At 35.3% G+C, this 21,330-nt stretch overlaps 1 non-coding gene across 1 annotated transcript; it reads right to left on the bottom strand.

Moving 5' to 3' along the window:
- Positions 1-20,512: 20,512 nt before the first annotated feature.
- Positions 20,513-20,618, bottom strand: LOC149812000 (small nucleolar RNA R71). Its single transcript, XR_016428687.1, has one exon. It is a non-coding gene; the product is annotated as a small nucleolar RNA R71 (small nucleolar RNA).
- Between the last annotated feature and the right edge of the window lie 712 nt (positions 20,619-21,330).

Consider the following 21,330-nt stretch of genomic DNA (forward strand, 5'->3'; position numbering starts at 1 on the left):
GAGTTCTTCTTAGAAGAATGCAAGGAAAATGAAGAAAGATGGGAAGAGAGAGAAAGAGAGCAAAAAAAAAACCATGTAACCTCTCTTTTTGGCAACTCTGAAATTTCTCTTTTTTATCTCTTTTGGTTCATGGCCAAAAATTTTGAACTCTTGAAACCGTCCTTATCCTTAAACCAATCTTCTTAAATTTTATCTTAATTCTAATTGCAATTCTTATGAGGAAAATGTGTGCTAAACTGAGCAATCCTCATTTATGTTTCAAAAGAAATCAAGATTTGAATCTCATACCCTTATTGAGTTTCTTGTTTTAGAATTTTTGGCCAGCCTTTATCCTTTATAATTAAAACTAATCTTGCCATTTAATTTCAGATTTTGTCAAAAAGCAATCATAATACGAAAAAGTAAAAACTCATGTAAATTGAAGGATTTTTGAACTCAAGTTACTCCCCAAGAAGCAATGAACCTCACCACTACATTATGTTTTGTTTCATAGCAAATGGAGTCATTACTTATGGATGTGTAAGCGTTATGCATTTTTCTTAAAAAGAAAACATTGTTTCCTCATTAAACGTGGGATTTGAACTTGTGTAAAACCCCTAAGAGGCAATGAACCTTTCCAATACACCACATCTCATCTTATAGAAAATTTGCCTAATTTAATTTAAATATACTCTTATTCGGGTTTTCCTCAATGGGTCTCAATTTTTTGAATTTTGAGTTCCCAAATATTACACATCTATGGTATTTGTTAATTGGTTTTCGGATCTCGATTGGGTTATACAATATTTGGATTCTACTAGAATCCGAATTGAATTCTAATCGAGTTTCAGATCTTGAATGGGTTATATGATATTTGGATTCTAGTAAGATCCAAATTGAATTCCAGTTGGGTTTTGAATCTTGATTGGGTTATACAATATTTGGATTCCATTAAGATCCAAATTGAATTCTAATTGGGTTTTGAATTTATCTAGGATCCAAATCCATTTGCCATATCTGAATCCAAATACTAGATCTATATGATCTTGTTCGTTTCTAAGATCCATTTAGACTAAATCCATTTATCATATCCAACCCCACATATTGGATTCGATATGCCATTATTCGGGTCCAAGATCCATTTGGATCCAAGATATTTAATATAGCATTATTTTATTCTATCCATTCTGGATAAAAATTTCCTTTTTATATATTTTTAAATTTTCAATTTTTTTTTGGTTTTACAATTTTGCAGAAAATGCTTGTTTCGATCAAATATTCTATATTACTGAATTCAGTGTTCGGCTTGTTTGGGGACTAAAAGATATTGGAGAAAAAACAAAAATGTTTGTTGCAATGTTTTTGTTTTGGGATTTATTTTTACGACCAAGTGTGAACACCCCAAATTTTTCAAAATTTTGTAAATATCCCCTTTTTTTGCCCCTGGACCAATTTTCTGAGTAATTGAGTCAATTTCAAATTAAAATCCAATAATTTCTCGGGTTTTACTGGAATCAAATCCATTTTATATATATTTGGCTCAATTTCGGATCCGGATTCAGTATCAAAATTCAAATCTGAGCCTCGTTATCAAATTTTCAAATTAAAATTGCAAAAATACCAAAAATAGTTTTAAATGGCTCATCCGGTATTCGGTTGGATCTACTACCCTATACTTCTCAATTTGAGGTCCAAAACTCAAATATCTCCTCAAATTCTGGATCCAAACCCGGTTTGTGAGAAAATTTCAAAAGTTTAAACCGAATTCTCATAAAATCTTTCTTTTGTAAATATATTTTAATTTTTTTTGCAAAAATAGTTTAAAATCCTTTGTTTTCTCGTAGTTTCTAGAATTTATTTTTAAAAAAATACAAAAAAATTACAAAAATTACAAAGAAAAGAATAAAAAATTAAAAAATATATAGAAAAAAAATACAAAAGAATTGTCCTTGTTAAAATCCCTTTTTTAGCAAAACTTTTTTTGAAAACAATCATTATTTTGAAAATTTTCAAGAGGGACCAGTTTTGAAAAATCTCTAATGGATTTTCGTTATGAAAGGGGAGTTGCAGGGTCCTCGATTGCTCGTCGATCATCTCTCCCGATCACGAGCTCTCTCTCTCTCCATCTCTTCCGATCACGAGCTCTCTCTCTCTCTCTCTCTCTCTCTCTCTCTCTCTCTCTCTCTCTCTCAACATTTGGGGATTGTCCGTTTCCTTCTCCTCTCCCATCTAGCTCCTTTTCTTCATCGCTTCTTCACCCCTCCACTGCGTCTCTCTGATCCATTCCCAGCCTCTGTCATGGTTCGCGCATCCATCGGCGCCATTCAGCTCCTTTTCCCCATCACTTCACCTCTCCACCCATCTGAAACCCAGCTTTTGCCTCTCTATCCCCATTGGTGTCATTTACTCTGAGAGTTATCCTTTCATTTCTTATCCCCTTCGATCGAGTGAAGAAAACTCTGCAGAAAAGAGAAGCAAGCCAGCTTCTCTCGGTGGACTGAAGGGATCTTTCATCTTCAATCTCCAGATCGATCAAGGTTATTAGTCTTTCTGCATCCATCCGGCAGCACAAGGCACTCTGGTAGGTACCTTCTATCGCTTCTCCCTGCTATTTTTTGGTTTCTCTTTTTTGCCCCCATTAACGCACCATGGACAGAGGTGTTGGGTTGCTTATAGCAACATCAGCCTTTCTCTCATGCAATAGCAAAGGAACGATTCTGTTCCCACATTTTATTTTCCGTCTTTCTTTACATTTTTTTTTATTATTATTACATTCCAATCCATAGTTTGCTTCGTTTCAATTTCTCGTTGACATTAGATTGATAGTTCTATTTCGGGAATCAACTGATATTTTGATTTTAATTCCTCCATTTTTTTTCTGTTGATTATGATCATCTCCCGTATTTGGTTGTTTGTTTTGCTATTTTGAACACCTCTCAACCTCTGATCTTTTGTCTTAAAATCAGATTTCGCTCATCGTCATTTACTGTATTTCATTTCTGTAAATTGTGTTTTGCTCCATAGTCATTTACTGCATTACATTTCTGTAAATTGTGTTTTGCTCCATAGTCATTTACTGCATTTTATTTCTGTAAATTGTGTTTTGCTCCATAGTCATTTACTGCATTTCTGCAAATTCCATTAAGCTTGACCATCCTTTACTTTATGTCATGGTGCCAGATATGGTTCTCGATGTGATTTATTGTTTTCAATCGTCTCATTCGTATATTTGCATCACTTGGTTTCATCAATCTGACTGATGTCATATTCTTTTTTTTTTTAGTATTGCTATTTATAATCTCTCTGCTCTTTGATCATCTATGTTTTTCACATTCAACACATCCCCCGGTGTTTTCCCTTTTACCTATGACCCCAACATTTCTTTCTTTGATTATGTTTGGACCATCCGATTTTCCTACATCTGACGCTGAGAGGATTCGGATCATCATTTGTATCTGACTCGTCTCTCATCATATCTTTTCATTGATTTATTTATTGCATTTTTGGCATGGCACTATAAGTCTGATCAAGATCGGGTGTTTGAGCGATTAATCCCCCTCAAAGAGTTCATAGTGAGGGCTCGTTGCCAACATTGTAAGACCTAATCCCCATTGAAAAAGTTTGAAAGAGTAATAAGAGAAGTCCTTTAAAGGATACTATCAAATGGGAAGGGAAATCAACAACATAGAGCAACTGAATCATCGTTGTTTTGAAACAATGAAGACCTCTTTGATTGTTGAAAGGATGACTTCATCCAAGGATGTCGTGCATTTGTCGATATCACTACAGGAACTGGCAAGATAATTATGATTTAGGGGCTTGGCTATGGCAAGGGTATGAAAGGCATACCTAATATTCTGGGGAACATAGAGCCAGATTTAATTTTTGGGGACAATGCAGTATCGAAAACTCCATACGGAGGGGTCCTTAAGGCAAAATTTGTTATTATCTGCAACTTTGAATGAAAAGGTGTACCATCTTGCTAATACCGATTCAGGTAACCCTGTTATGATTTAGTTTAGGAAGATATACAAATCATGTGATGAATGTTTTCTGATACGCAGTCCCTGATGCTTATTACTCATATACAGTCTACACATTTGCTTTGACGTCTTACTATCTCTGTGGTTCTGTGATTTTTGCTTTATGTATTCCTTCATTCGGGCACCTCTACATTTTGATTCATGCCTACATTATCAGCTTTATCCCTCTAATGCATTGGCAGTTCATTCTCTTTATGGTTTCACATTCAATGCTCTGCATCATATGTTATCATGGCTTCTTATCAATATTATATTTTAGGCCACCCTGAATAAATGTCATATAGGATGAATATGTGGTATCGTCTTGTTGTTTGAAGTAGAAGATGTCGTCTAAACCGTTCATGAGCCCATGGGACGTTCACAAATGTCTTGTTCCTTTTTTTTTCTGTGAGCAAGGTTACAAAACGTGTATTTCTTTTGGGTATATAATTTCTTTTAGCAAGCTTACAATCATTCCCCTAACATCACATTTTGAATTGTCGTGATATGATGCTCTAATGCTTCTGATTGCTGACATGGGAATCTGCTTGCGGTAAATGTTGTTTGTCCATCATACCTTTCCAGGACTGCCATCAGTTACTGAGAGTACTCTTCAGCTACATGTACTTCTTCACCTCCCTGTATCTTACTAATACCCAATACCCCTTTTCCACAGCAACTCACACACCCATATGCCTTACAGTCTGGTGAAATATTCTGAGGGCAGATTCCTCAGTACCCTTTGCTTTGAGACTTTCAGTGTTTGCATAGAGGTGTCGAATTGTTGAACTGCGTCATTGATCTTTGTTTGAACTGAATCCAGTATCATCTGTAGTTTTGATGTTTGAATAAGATTTGCAATGAATTCCCGAATGAGTCTCAGAATTTGTTTTGGAAAACAAAGGTACAGTGAAAATATACTTCAGTAGGTAACTTAGGTGGGAGTATAAATCACTGAGAAATACATTCAAAGTGTAGAAGCACTACATATCTGAATCATGTTGGTCTCCCTACATAAGGCAACGAGTTCATCAGGTCATTGGTTTTTCAATCGTAGATGCTATGTAAAAGCCAGCGACTACAGGTGAGTTAGCCCCTTTTCTTCTAGAAATTTATAGAAGTTGTATCAGTAGTCTGCATCACCACCACTTTACAGTATTACATTATATCTGCCATTTATATGTTGATTCACAAGCTATTTGCATATTACATTTGTCATCAACCTATTGATTAGTTAGTTTATTTGTTGCCATGTTAGCCTGTTATCAACATACTGTTAGCCTACCCTTCATATTGTGTTTCATCTTTCACATTCACCTGTATATCTCTGCTCGTTGTACATTTATTGCATCATCCTTGCATATCAGTAACCAGCAGTTTCATCCAACACACTATGATGCACTCACCACAGCCTTTTTATATGGTGCTTCACTCACCACTCCATGTACCCCATATCTGCAGCAACACCTGCTGTAACTCACCTGCTTCTCTGTAGCATCCTGCACCTACCTGCTCTACTTTCACTGCGCAACCATACCCCCCCCCCCCCCCTGCTACCCTACCTCCACCACACCATCCAATGCATACAACTCCTTATACGTGTTTCCTGCATTCACATATAGGACATAACTACCTGCACATTCTCACATCATTGTCCAGTATGTCATTCTGTTATACATTGTTGCACCACTATCACTTATGCATTTGGGCATCATGGCCTTAGTGGCACATGCACTTAGCTTTCTCATTAAATTTCCATCATAACTCTAAATCCGTATATATGCTAATCCAATTCATGCATTTCATGTTTGCAGTAAATCCATGTCTTTCTATATCTCCATCTTATATACATTCTCATAAATATATATATATATATATATATATATATATATACCTAGGCATCCTCATATATGTATATAAGCATATGCATGGTATTTAGATATTACATATGCATTCTTCATCTAGGCTAGATGTTATCATATGCATTCTTCATTTAGGTTAGATATTATCATATGCGTTCCAAGTTCAATATGATATTTGCAATTTCTTTCTATATTTATTTGTTATCTTGTGCTAACTCTGTTTTGCAGGAAATATGCGGAAAGTGCTATTTTTCTTAGCTTAGGAATGTTGATTTCAATTTCAAATTCAATTTAAAGGTTGTAATAGCTAGCTTATAATGAGAAATTTACATTCCTTGCACTAGATTAGAATGTATGAGCATATCATAAATTGCATGTTTCATACCTTTTTCCTTTTATTTCTCGAAAATCTACAAGTGGTGAAACACGAATGGCCAGTGCACCATTCTAATAAAAGGTGATTAAATCCTAAGTTGATGATTTTCATCAATGGCCATAGTCAGGATGTGAACAAAACTTAGGATTTTCATCTTTTATGGAATAACATTGGATCCACACTGGATCCTTTTAAAAATCATCATGTTTCCAAAATATTGTCTTCCTTTATTAGAGTTTAATTTAAAATTAATTCAAGATATATATCATTGGTCATAGTCAGGATATATTGAGAGTTAATTTCATCTTAAACCCTATAAAGGCACCAAAATATGTTTTATTCTTCACTTGAATTTAAATATGATTATTATATAATACATTTTGACCATAGTCAGAAATCTATTATATCTTCAATCTTATTTCAATTCATTTAAAGAATGAAATATGCTTTTCAAAATCCAATTTTAAATTCTTTTAATGCATTCATCATTTAGGATAGAATTATATCATATTTTCAAAATCCAAGTGATTTTGAGATATATTTTCAAATATCTTTTTCATTTCTCAAATCAATTTTTAATTTTTATTTCAATTCATCTTTCTATTTCATTTCAAAATTCAAAATTCAATTTCAAAGTCCTATTCGACTTTGAAAATTTGAATTCACTCCTATATTCCAAATTCAATTTTCAATACAAATCCAATTTCAAAGTTCAATTCAACTTTGAAAAATTCAAATTCATTTTCATTTCCAGGATTCAATTTCAAATTCAATTTAGCATTTCAGATCAAATTTCAAAGTTCAATTTAACTTTGAAATTCATGATTCATCTTCTGATTTCAAAACTCAAGCTTTAAATCAAGTTTATCCTTTATTTTTCAAAATCTCTAAAGTTCTATCTAAAGATTGAGTCTTGATTCTCAATTCAAAATCAAGGTTTTGAGATTGATTCTGAATCTCAAAAAATTGATTTTTCCCTAAGTCTAAAGCCTATTTTTAGATTCAAATCTGGATTTCCAAAAATCCAGATTCATCCTCAAAGCCCCATTTGGATTTTCAAAATTCAATTCCCTCTTGGATTCTAGATTTAGAATCCAATTCCACCCTGGATTCATATTTTCAAATCCAATTCCATCTTGGATTTCAGACTTCGAATCCAGTTCCATCTAGGGCTCCAGATTTCAGATTCAACTTCATCTTAGATTCCAGACTTCGGATCCAATTCTATTTAGGATCCTGAATTTCAGATTCAAATCCATCCTGAAATCCAGATCTAAAATCCAATTATGTTTCCAAATTCTACCTAGGTCCAAGATCCATTCTAGCTTCCGACTTTAAATCTGGAATTCAATCCTATTTCAAAATTCCATCTCAAATTCAAATTCTACATTCAAAATCAAATTCAAAGTTCATTCTGACTTTGAAAATTCATTTTCAAAAATTCTATCTCAGTTTTAAATCTTTCCTTTCCTTCAAAATCAAAGATCTATTCTCTGATTATTCCAAAGACTTAGAACTTCAAATCCTTTTTCTAGATCTATTTCAAGTCTTAAGTTAAATTCAAAATATAACTTTTCCAAGTCAATCTTCAAATCTTTGAATCATTTCTTCACTCCGTTATCAAATTTATTTCAGAATCACTCGAAAAAACCCAAAAATTTCTAAATCATTTTCTCAAAAGCATACATCTTTGCATTTTCACTGCACAAGCATGATTCTTTGTGCATTAGGCTTAGAATAAATTCTTAGATAATATTTAGGCAATATCAAAAAGCATAAATTCAATCCTTGGTCCGATTACCTTTGGTAAAGGCGTCAGGAACGGTCGAACCTCGTACCGACGAGCGAATCTCGTATCGATGAGTGAATCTCGTCTCTTCATTTTCTCACAAATTTTCAAAACAGAGGTGAGTAATTTTAAAATCTTTTTCAAAATTAAGGTCAAGTAAGACCTTTGCAAAAGAGTTTCTCTCTCTTCTTTATTTTCTTCTCTCTTCTTTTCTATTTTTTATTTCCCCTTCAAAAGGGAGAATAGAGGCTAGAAAGGCAAAGAAAAGGGAAAAGAGGGAACCAAGAGGAAAAAAATTGCAATGATCACACCAAGTTGGGGTTTTAAAGTTCCATTGATTTGGATTTTTAACTCGATGGCTTTATTTTGCAAATGGATCATCTTGGGAAGATAGTGGGAACCCAAAGACATTCTCCTCCTTTGCAAAGCAGGAATCAATCTAATCGAGAATGTTGGTTTCAGGATTTCTAAAGGGTGTTTTAAAGTTTTATTTAATAAAATACATTTTAAAGAATATTTCTTGAAGGTTTTTGGCATTTTCAAGTCTTCTTTAAATGAAATATGGTTTTACCAAACCTTGACTCATGAAATAACATCTTCAACCAATTCCAACCAAATATAAAGGTCTCTAGCATTCTAACAAGTCAAAAATAACTTCTATATGATATCGGAGTGAAGAGTTCTAGCAAAAACATATTTTTGGCCTAAAAAATAACTTATTCAGAAAGCAGACCCTAATTGGAGGATAATTTGACAATTCACATGGTTAAATTTGGTTATTAGTCTAAAAGAATAATTATAAACAAGGATGTTATCTTTTTAAAAAATGACCATACTGTATGAAAAAATGATGCATTTCTACAAATATCCTACAATTTACCAAATTTGTTGAATTAACAATTTTGCAGGATCCCAATTTTGTTTTGACAACTTTACCCTTCACAGATGCAAAATTCTGAATTTTGCACATCCTGATGCTAAAATAATGCACCCATGAAACTCATCAATAAAATCACATATGAGGTTGTGATATTCCAAAAAAGATTATGAAATTCTAAAAAAATTATGAAACTTATGACGAGGTTTGCATGATCACTTGCCAAAGTTATAAAATTTACATAAGTCTGATAATTGCAAAATTGCAGATGAGTATCGCAAGGCATATTGCAAAAAACCTTTCAAGTGTTTTGAAAGTTTGTACCTTGAAATTTTTTGAACGAGTATCACACGATGTGTTGTGAAATTTTGAAATATTTATGAAAGTTTGTTATTATAAAATTTCATATTTGAATCACCCATATTATAAAATTACTTTTGCTTGCAAAATTATGTCCCATTTAAATGATGCTTCATTTTTTAACCCCTTTTGTTTGCATTCAGATGCCCTATTGTAGTGCATTTCTTGATAAGAGTCCTTTCAAAGATAGAATATCAACTGATATGGTCCATCTAACCTTACCTGATATAGTACCACCTAAGAAGGAATGCAATGATGGTAACCAGAGTCCAAAATGTTTAAACTACAATTGTGGTTGAAGTGCATCATATAAAAAGCATATTGAAATGAATGAAAAAGGATGAGAGTGTGTGTGAGAGGTTTTCATATCGTGGATGTAGATTCACATTGAATTGAACCACATTAATTGTTGTGTTCTTGTGTGTTTTTGTGGGGTGTTTGAATCTTTTAATGTCAATAGTATGTTTGGGTCAGATATTTGATTGAATGAAACCTGTTCAGATTAAGTGGTGGCATTAGATTTAATATAAAATGTAATCCAATTAAATAGACTCATTTTTAATTCATTTTTAATACAATCTTAACCGATTATTGAACATTCAAAAAGTAAGGCACAAATAGGGCACCAACTAGGAAATACAAAAATGCAGCAACATACTTGGGGTGTCATTCTAGAACATTCTACAACCTTCATGGAGTGATAACAAATGGCAGAGACAAGGGATCTTGACTTGACCTCCCTAAGCCCAAGCCAAACCTTATTGACTTAAAAAGTCACTTGAGCCAATTGTCCATCTCTGTCAAAATCAAGCCTCTCTTTTCATTATCTTGTAACCATTTTCTTTTTCTTTTCTTTTTCTTTTTTTTTCTTAAGTTGTTGTTAGTATCACTAACAATGTATCCCGTATAGGACCCGATGGTCTGGTCAGCTTCTCCAAAGTGGATGCTGAAATTTCTCCTAATGGGTACAAGCAGCTTAGGTGGTATTTTCTTGTGGGCCCTTAAGTTTTTGTAAAAAGACTATAATAAAAATAAATACTTGTTCTGAGTCTTTGATAAGGTCCCACAAAATCATCAAAAATTTTCGGGTTCAGATCTTGTGGGCCCTTATGATATGAAAATTTTCCTCCATCAAAATGGCTTGAAAGAGACAAAGATGAATGGGACATTTTCTTTCCCACTTCTTGTAAAATGACTCTCTCTCTCTCTCTCTCTCTCTCTCTCTCTCTCTCTCTCTCTCTCTCTCTCTCTCTCTCTGAGGGAGGACCACAAAACATAGTTAGTGTCAACAACAAACATATGCCATACGACAGGGTTATAGTCAGTCTCCCCATCTAAGGGTGGCAACATGAACATTTCACGATTGATAAATGGCCAACAAATGGATGCACAGATGCAATATTGGTGCATTCTGCATATGCCTATTTGGTGTCCGCCACAACTCCGTGCCCCCATGAAATAGTGGTGGATGGACACTCTCGAACAAAAAAAAACATTTTTTTAGGCACGTGGACAGGGCATGACATTGTGTCCTGTCCGGTTCGAGGATGAGCCGCCCCTCCCTATCTACACACCATATATATTTTTTTATGTTTGTGCTTGTTCGTCTGCCACAATTTCATGGGGGGGCACAGAGTAGCGGTTGACGCGATTTCCGTGTTCGCAGAACACACCAAAGTATGATTCAAATTCCCCCTAAAGCGCATGGTGAAGGGGGGTTGAGATATGTGGAGCTCCGTCTGCTTTTACTCTGGCTCAATAAACTAGGTTTACCTGATGAAAAGTCACTGTATAGACTCAGTTGTTTCTTCAAATTTGCATTTTAACTCAAATTATTAGTGATTTACTGGCACACTTTTTACTGCACCACTAAATTTTCTAGTTCAATTTATGCCATAGAAATTGTGTTTTACTAGTGTTGTTCCAATTTACACCATAAAATGTATTTTACTGACGCATAACAAATCGGCGCCAGTAAATCCATTTTTATATACAAGATTCACGTCAGGCTTCCTCTCTTTTCCTTTTCCTTTTTATTTTCATTCCTTCCCAAAATACCCATCAGACCCCACTTTTGATTTCCCTATCTCGTTTCCCCCACACCTCTCTCACCTCCTCCCTCTCGCACTAATCAACCTCGGACACTCCCTATTACCGCAACCTCACCGGAATCACCACTCCTTCCTCACCTGCATCCATTGCTCTCTCTCTCTCTAGGGTTACTCCCAAAACCCCTAAAAAAACAGAACCCCTCGATTGAGAAAGTGAAGTTGAGGTTCTAATTTCATTGTGGTTATGCTAAAAAAAATTAGAGCCCCTCGATTTTTTAGGGGTTTTGGCTTTGCTAAATTGGGTTATGTTTGGGATTTTTTAAGGGAAAACCAGGTTAGGGTTTCCTAAATCCGAAATATTTTTTAGGGGTTTTGCATTTTAGTCTGATTTTTTTAGTGAATGATGCAAAAAATCAGAACCCCTAAATCATTTTTTTTATATCTTGGGTTGGAATATGATGAAGGGAAAGTGACTTTGGCCTCTAGAATTTCATTGATTTGTAATATCAAGTTAAAATTAAGTTTATGATTAGCCTTCTTGTCTTAAGCCAAAGGACAATTAGGGTATGTTTGATGGCTCATCTCGTGCATCGCACATGACAAAAAAGATGTTGAGAACAACATTTGGAACAAACATTGGATGCAGCATACGACGTTCCATGCATCTGCCACATTCATTAAGGTATGTTATTTTCAATCCACCTCTCTGCCCTATTACAAAAAGAACAAGAATGAAGGATATGATATGCATGTTAACTGAATGCATTTCATGTTATCCTTGATTGATAATCATTCATATAACAAGTACGTTAATGAGCATTATGCATCATAAGGTATAATTAGTGTTAAATAATTGGTCACACGTGTTGTTTTGCTTGTTAATGCATGATCATGATTGCATGTGTGTGCAACCTTTATGTATGCATGTGGGCATATGCTATGATAATAAAGATATGTGATATACGCATGTATGTGGCTCAAAAGTGAGCCTGAGTTTAGTACCTATGAGTGTATGTGGTGTACCAAAGATAGAAAAAATTATACATACACATAATCATATAATTGCCTCATGTAGGCCATGCTCAAAGTCACCCAATGATGGGGTGTGAACTGCCAACTATTTGAATGGGTTAGAACAACCTTGTGTTAAAATTAATTGATGAACTTAATATTTAAATAACACCTATGACCCATTCAAACCTGTGATCACTATAGAGAGAGTGGTGATACACACTATCGATTGGCCATTGTTGCTTTTTGTAGAGCGTGACATCTCTTTTGGTCATCACTTTTCGGTCGTAGGAGGTCGGACTACCTCGTATCCTACATGGTATGTCCCGAATCTTTGCAAAGTTTGGATTGATTTCGTACTGGACAATTAGGAGATTCTCTCGATCGTGGACCACTCCAGTAAAAACTCTTTGGGAGTTTGCATATTCTTTTAATTGATGAGGCTAATAAAATATATGGCATAATAGATACTTATTAGATTAGTTGAATTGGAGTTAGAAACCTAAGAGTGTACATTAAGGGCAGGAAAGAGAAACAAAAGATTATGAATGAAATCATTGTAATATTTCAGTTTATGCATGAATTGTTATTTTGATATGTTTATTGCATGATTTAGTTGTTTATTTGAAAATTTGTCAATACTTATTTCTATGATTGGGTTATATATGTGTTCATATGTTTTGGTGTAACCTACTGAAGTTGTGGATTTATGCCTTCACTTTTAATATTTCAGGTAACGAGTAAGCCAAACGGTGAAAACGGGAGGCTCAGAGTGGCACGAAGAGGGTCACAACTATCTCTGCAGTGAAAGGGTGGACCCTCTCACAACTTGACGTTAAAAGTGCTCTCCTCAATGGAGATTTGGAGGAAGTCTACATGCAGCTTCCCTCAGGTCTCTTGGATTCTGATGGGAGAGTGTTCGTTGCGCAGAGCCTTGTATTGGCTAAAGCAAGCACCTCGATTGTGGTTTGCCAAATTCAGCTCCATACTTGTATCATTTGGTTTCTGCAGGAGCTCACATGATCCTGCCCTTTTTGTGTGTTCTTCAAAGGGAATTACCTTGTTGTTGTATGTTGATGACATGATTGTCACGGGAGATGATGATGATGAGATGATTAGATCTAATAAGGCAAGATTAGATCTTCATTTTGAGATGAAAGACTTATTTCTTGAGCAAGATTAGCTGATTCCTCTCGAAAGGTTACTACTCTCATGGAATTGAATGCTAAGCTCCAGGCTTCAGATGCACAACCATTGGATGATTCTACTGTTTACAGGCGCATTGTGGGGAGGTCTTCTCTATCTGATTGTCACTCGTCCTAACATCATGCATGCTGTGCACAAGGTATGCCAATTCATAGTGCTCCCTGTACATCTCATATGGCTGTTGTAACTAGGATTCTGCGGTATATTCGTGATAGCTTGCATCTCTCCATCCTCTTCTCCGCCACCTCGTCTCTTGAGCTTCATGGCTTCTGTGATGCTGACTGGGGCAGGGGACCTTGGAGACTCTCACTCAACCAATGGGTTGTGTATTTTTATAGGGAACTCCCTTGTTGCTTGGAAAAGTAAGAAGCAAGAATGTGTTGCCAACTTCACTAGAGAAGCGCAAGGTATAGAGCTCTCTCTCATCTTACCTTTAATATTGTCTGGATGAGATGGTTGTTAGCTGATATGGCTATAGTTGAGTTTGTTCCTACTTCTATTTATTGCGATAATATGAGTGCCATTCAAATTGCTGAGAGCACAAACTTCAGTGACTTGTCCAAGCACATTCGTTCCGACTACCATTGAGTGTGATCGTGGTACCATCATCGTACATTATCTTCAATCTGAAGATCAGTTGACAGACTTCTTCACTAAGCCTCTCACATCCTTGCGCTTTCTTTCCCTCCTTTCTAAGCTTGGAGTCACTTCTATTGGAAAACAACTACATGAACTTATTACTTTCAAACTCTAATTACTAGTACTTAGAGTTTGAGGAGTGTTAAAATAGAAGTGTTTGCTTTTCTTTTGTTTCTGAGTTAAAAGCTTATGTACAATTTACTTTATTTCCCTTATATAATAATGTAGTATGTTTACTTACTAAGGGCATTGATGTCATTCCTTAATAAGAGCCCTTCTAGAGATAAAAGGGTCTCTCTTGTATCGTGTTATGTTGTTAATCCATGAAATAAAATGTTGTGCTTTCATGGTTACAAACCCTAGCTTATTTTGAGGTTGTTAACATTCAATATGTGCCACAGACCTTCCTTCACATCCCTAGAGCCCCCTAGAGCCCTTAGACCAGGTCCTACAAGTTCTGAACCTCGAACTCCTGATTTCTCAAATGAGCCCAAACTGCATCACCTGCATTAACCGTTTAGCCCCATTTTCACCTGTACCGCCTTATTTGCTATGAGGAATCTCCGACCTCTCCCTCACCGTGTCAACTAGGGTACAAATCCTAGGACACCCAACCCATAAAATTTGGAAAATTCTAGATTTTGTGTGGCATCCAAAGCGTACATCATGCGATCATAATGAAAAAATTTCTTGTCAATATAACCGATAAGATTTTTAGAGGTAATAAAACAATAAATGTTTTTATATTAACTCTTAAGTCATGGTTTCTCTTCACCAGATTGGTTTCCCTTTGATTTCTACATGTAATGACTCTTGATGTAAGGTCTGCCTAACCCTAGCTTGTCAATCCAAAAAAAATGGTCATGGTTTCTCTTTCTAATATCCAATAATTAAATTTTTCTTTGCTTATTCACAGCGTCATTGGTTTCTTTCCTTGAGTGAAAATAATAAAGCACATCATCTCTCTCTCTCTCTCTCTCTCTCTCTCTCTCTCTCTCTCTATATATATATATATATATATATATATATCCACGTTTTGAGCAATATCCATTGTAAGTGTTCTACATAGGTCTGTTTCTTTGTTTTTGCTGCTGGTGCAATCAAAACATGGAGGGTTGCATGATCATTATGCTTACCTTCTTTTCATTTTATTGTTGTTTGTTTCATAACTTGGACTTCCACGACCCAAATTAGTTTGGATCAGGTTGGAGTTCTGATACATCTCTTCAGTTGATTCATATAAAAATTCTAATAGAAAACAATTTAGAATCTTCATGCTTAAGTCCATCATAGAGTCTTTGCACGAACTTCAATGCTTGTGGCTTATTCGTAAGAAAGGTGTTGGAGGCAATAGTGCTCCAAGTGCAAAAATCTGTTCATGTACTCTAACATAGTAAGCTACTTTGATTCAGTTTCAAAAAATTATGGCCCCTCTTCTCCCTAGCAAGTGAGAGAAATAAGTCTCCATAAAAGTCGCTATGAACTCCTCCCTTGGAATTACTATGACTCCTCTAAATCTAACCTCTTTAGTGGTCTTCTACTACTTCATTACATCATCTACAAGTCGGTAAGACCAAAAAGCGTCATTTTCTTGTCTGGTACACTGAGGATCTTGAAGATTCCTTCGATATTCTGAAGCTTTGGATATGAGTAATGCTTTCATATAATATCTATATAACACCAAGACATGTTCCTAGTGTTTATACTTTTTCTTCACTATGAAAAACAATAAAAAGTGACCATATTGTATGGGTAATTTGATGTGATTCCCTAAAAACCCTATAATTTTTTACATTCTCCTGATGTCCAAAACTGCAAATATTCGACATCGTTAGGATACTTTTACTCTTCACAACTGCAAATTTAGGTATTTTTGTGATAAAATTGCATCGCCCGTTGAATATGTTCAACACCCACTTAAATCCAGATCACAGGGTTTTTTTATGCAAATTTAGACCTCACAAACTTGCGTAAATTTATTTGTGAAACTAAAATCACCAAAATCGCAAATATCATACTCGTTTGCATATATTTCAAGAAATCACAAAAATATATTTGTGAAACACTTACTACTAATTTTGCAAATATCCTACTTTTCGCATATATTAAATGCTCATGTATAAAGTTATTTGTGAATCTCGAGATATCGCAAATATTGTACTTAAATATTTACAAAATTATGATAAATATGTAAAATTTCTTATTTTTTATGAGTTTCTCGAATCATATATAAACGCACTGTGGATTTTTATATATAACAACCCAAATAACAATGAATTTAAGCAAATAAATATTCAAATCATTTAATCATTTGAAAATATATAAACATATAAATAATGACATTATATACAGATCATTCAATAATGCTTTCAGTTTGAACATTCAAATCATTTAAAGTGCAAGAGCGATGTTTTCAATTTAAACATTCATCAATGGTTTCAGTTTTACATTCAAATCATTTAAACATTCAATCAATGATATTATATACAAATGAACAATAAACAAATAACTCAATACAAAAATTTATTCATATAAACATTCAAGTGGCATTATATGCAAATCAATGAGCAAGTCAATGAGTTATAATGTTGATCTTTGAGTATATACAAAAAAAAATAAAAACAATCTAAAAAAATTCTATGGTTGAGGAAGTTATGATTGTCGCAATCGTAGCAACTCAATGACCTTATTTGTGTACTCCAGAAGGTCAACTTGAATACGTATTATATCATCTTGATTACGTAACATATTCTTAAGCATGCATATTTTTTAAGTGCAAGAGTCAACTCTCCATCCAATCCACTTGTGCTCTTTATGTGCTTTTCTTCCAACTTTCTTCTCCTCGTGAAAGGCCCTCTTTGTCATTAAAGAATATACAACCTGCTGGGCTGCTACAAAATCATCATTGGTGGCATGTTTCATGAACGACAAGCCAATGTTTTTGCTACCCTCACACCAGTCTTGAAGTTTGAAGATGATCATGCATAATATTTGCATTTTATTAATCATTATTGATGCATGATCCATGTAAAAATTGCTTTAAAAACCCATTTTTACCATTAGTTTTGAGAAACCGCATTGCATTGAATTTTATCAGAAAATCGTGTTCTTGAAAGCTTTCCTTGCATATATATATATATATATATATATATATATATATATATATATATATATATATATATATATATATATATATATATATATATATATATATATATATATATATATAATTTTTAGTTAGAACTTCTTAATTGTAGTTTAGTTAGCTTAAGTTTGAGTAGCTAATTTGTAATCTTTAATTAGTTTAAGAAGTGTGTTTGTTTTCTTTAGACAATAAAGCATGTTTTGCTAAAATGGGTATTTTGGAAATCATTGAAAGTTGTTGGACTTGTTTTGAAAAAATGGTTTTACCCTAATATTATATTATAAATAGTATCATACAGCAAGAAAAAGGGGGCCTTCCATATTAGATTTCACGCCTCTCTCTCTCTCTCTCTCTCTCTCTCTCTCTCTCTCTCTCTCTCTCTCTCTCTCTCTCCAGCCGTGCCTTCTTCTTCTTCTTATTCTTCTCTTCTTTCTAGCCGGTGGGTTCATCTTCTTCCAACAGCAAAAGGAGGGCAGCGTGAGGATCTGATGTGGGGAGAGACCACTCTCTTCCTCAACCCATCAGTTGAAACAAGCTACAACAGGTTGTTTTTGTCTTCTTCCTTTTCACGTAGTTATAGCTTTGCATTCCATAACTTTGGTTTCATTTTAGACATCTCTGCATTAGGCATATAAATCTAGCATCATCTGAAAACAAAACGAAAATAAAAAATCAAAAAAAAAAAGAACAAAAATATATGTTGTTTTGGTTTTGTGACAGCGTGTTTGACGCTGCCAATAGCTTAAGCGTTTTCCTCTGGTTTGTTTAGTTTTTATGTGTGTTAACCGTTCTGGTCAGCAGTCTTATTACCTAGGTTAGTGTGTGCTATTTAATTAGGTTAGTTTTGTTTGTGTCAACAAGTGTCCCTCGGTTACTAGTAGTTTACATTTAACGTCTGTTATCCATTGCCTTCAGCGTTTTTTTTTATTGCATTGTTGTCACAGCATCACATCTTGTTACAACATTACATTGTGTCTTGTATTTTCTGATCAGCATTGTTAGTACAGCATGTGCATGTTTCTGTTTGTTGTTTGATTGAATCCTTTTATAGTATATCGTATATTAGATAGGTTAGCTGAATTACATGACTTAGGGTGGTATTGTTTGGTTATTGTTTTTTTTAATCTATTGCTAATAGGTTAGCCCCAGTCCTTCTCTTTTTTTTTCAGTAACATAGACCTTAGTTAGTTATTTCGAATGCTTAGTTCATGTGTTCATTTTAATTTCTCTCTTGCCTCTCGGTTAGTTTAATTCCTGAATTTGTTTTTACAGTAATCTTGTCCTTTTATTCGTTTGTGAATAGTTGAATTGATTCTTGACAACTAGATTTAAGTTAGTATCATATCAAGTTTGCTATTTATTGGTCAGAGTGGATTTCATACAGTGAGTTAGCACTTTGAATTAGTTAGTAGTATTCTATTAGAATTAATATTTTCTTGTTCAATTGAATTTGGTTATTGTTGTTTTCTTGTTCTTGATTATTTAATTAGTTAATTCATGATTAGTTAGAACAGATATAAGGTTGTTAAAGTATTCATTAGCTACTTTCGTTCTTGCATTCACGTTTTTTTTTTTTTATAGCATTAGTTAAGTCTTATTCGTCTGTATGGTGAGCATAGTTTAGCCCTTTGTGTTAGTTAATGTTGCATGCTAGTTCTTACTTCATAATTAAGTACTGATTTGCGTAGTGTGTTATTAGTTTAGTGTAGTTCATGTTACTTAATTCTTGTTTTTTTTATGTTTTTGGTGATTCTTCGTCATATTTCTGGTTGATTTTTCTCTAGATTCCTCATTTTTGCTGCGTGTTTTGTTTTTGTATCTTGCAGAAAGCATTGGAACGTGCGTTCGAGTCCTTTTTGTGCCTTAAAAGGGCCCTTTGAGATCCCTAAAAGGTACCCTCAAGGGAGCCCTCAGAAAAGCAAAAGTTCAAGAAAACATATATTACCTCAAGAAGGGACAAGAAAGCCTCAAGCACTGAAGACTTGCTTTTCTTTCTAGATTAGGCTTTTATTTCATTTAATTCAATTCATCTGGGTTTGTAATAAGGCACTTTAATTATTAGTTTAAACCCTTTGTGTAGGGCCGTACTCTCGTAGTTAGTTAATTATTTAATCAATTCTTTTCATTTTGGCAATAAAGAGTAGTTTAGATTGTGTGTTCGAATACGAAGTATTTTTCGTTCCCTGAGATCGACCCGGACTCCACCACTTGTGCGAGCCGGTTTTTATATTTTTGGTGTCTGGCTTTCACTGAATTTTCATTAAAAATATTGTTTTAAAAAGGGTTTTCATAAAACTCACACCAAATTTTGGCGCCGTTGCCGGGGAACGGCGAAATACTAGTATTCACTTTATTGTCTTGTGTTTGTTCTCGTATTTATAGGTTGTTAGTTTAATTCAGTTCTTTAATTAGGATTGTTTAGTGTGCTTTTCGCATTTAGGCTTAGAACCACGTGTGTGCATTCCGTAGAGACAAGCTTACTTTTTTGCACAGCTCACCATTAGGATCCCCTTAGAAGTGACTGTGTACGATTGGTACCGTGCACATAGATTTCATTTTTATAAATTCTCTACTGAGTGGAACTGCGTGGTGCTTGTTATTTCTTGTTTTCAGTAATTGTTTTTGTTACTCGTTTTGTGGTTTGTGTGGTTTGGCCGCTAGTGCGTTAGTTAGGTAGAAAAACCCAATTTAGGACGGTTGTTGCACCGGTCTACCCTTTGGTGCATGCACGGGCGATGTTCGCTTGAACCTGAGCTTGCCGAATTTGTTGAGGATCCCGAATCTTTCTTTAGGAGAGCCCATCAATCCAGCCCCATGGCTGAAGATCAGCAGTTGATCCGTCCTCTTAGGGATTACTTCATGCCCAACACATAAACTCCTGCCTCCTGCATCACAAGACCTGATGTGGGAGCGAACCATTTTGAAATCAAGGCCAGTGTCATCCAGATGTTACCCTTTTTTTATGGCCTTAGCAACGAAGACCCATACCGTCATCTCGACGAATTTCTCGAGATCTGCTCTACGGTGCGGATCAACAATTTTGGAGATGACGCGTTAAGGTTGACGTTATTCCCCTTCTCCCTTAAGGATAAAGCCAAGCATTGGCTGAAGGCCCTAATACAGTTCAAATTACCACTTGGTAACATATGCAAAGGGAGTTTTTAAAGAAATACTTCCCAATTGGTAAGACGAACCAGTTTCGAAAAGCCATCACTAGCTTTTCACAGATCGAGGGAGAAATGTTTCATGAAACGTGGGAGAGGATGAAAGATCTTCTCCGCAAGTGTCCCCACCACCAGGTGCCCCGCTGGCAACTGGTGCAATATTTTTATGATGGTCTCACTGAGAAGAACCGTCAAATGGTTGACGCTGCCTGTGGGGGCACTTTTATGCTCAAAAGTGAAGATGAAGCATGGGCCCTTTTTGAGACCTTGAGCGAGAACTCCATGCACCATGCTTCTGCTTCACGATCTGAGAGGGTCACACATGTGCAAGATGGCACGAAGAAGGCTGGTATATTCAAGATAGGGATGCACCTTGAGTTGCAAAACAAGGTCGACCAACTGTCCCAGAAATTGGATCAGTTGTTTGCGGGTCCCTCTCCAGTCCTACAGGTGTGTGCGTTGTGTGCTAGCTCTGCACACCATGGTGTTGATTGCCCCGTTGCGCCACAATACCTTGAGTTTGTCCAGGAGCAAGCTCAGATGGCGCAGAGTTTCGCTAGGCCCGCACCCAATCCATATTCCAGTACATATAACCCGCGCTGGCGGAACCATCCCAATTTTTCATGGAGAAATCCACAAGCCCAACCTCCCAACCCTTCCCAAAGCCAACCCAGGCAAGGCGGTTATGTGCCTGGATTTCAGAGAACTAGCTACCCTTCAGCTCAGCCTACTTATAATCAACCCCAGTCTCAGGAGCCTTCGTCCAGCCAGTCCTTTGAGGACAAGATGCTGCAAGCCTTCTTGGATATCAAGGCAAATCTGAGCTCTCGTACACATTCTATTGCGAAG

The sequence above is a fragment of the Nuphar pumila genome, chromosome 17 (genome assembly GCF_984573655.1).
Source record: "Nuphar pumila chromosome 17, dmNupPumi1.hap1.1, whole genome shotgun sequence".
NCBI lineage: Eukaryota > Viridiplantae > Streptophyta > Magnoliopsida > Nymphaeales > Nymphaeaceae > Nuphar > Nuphar pumila.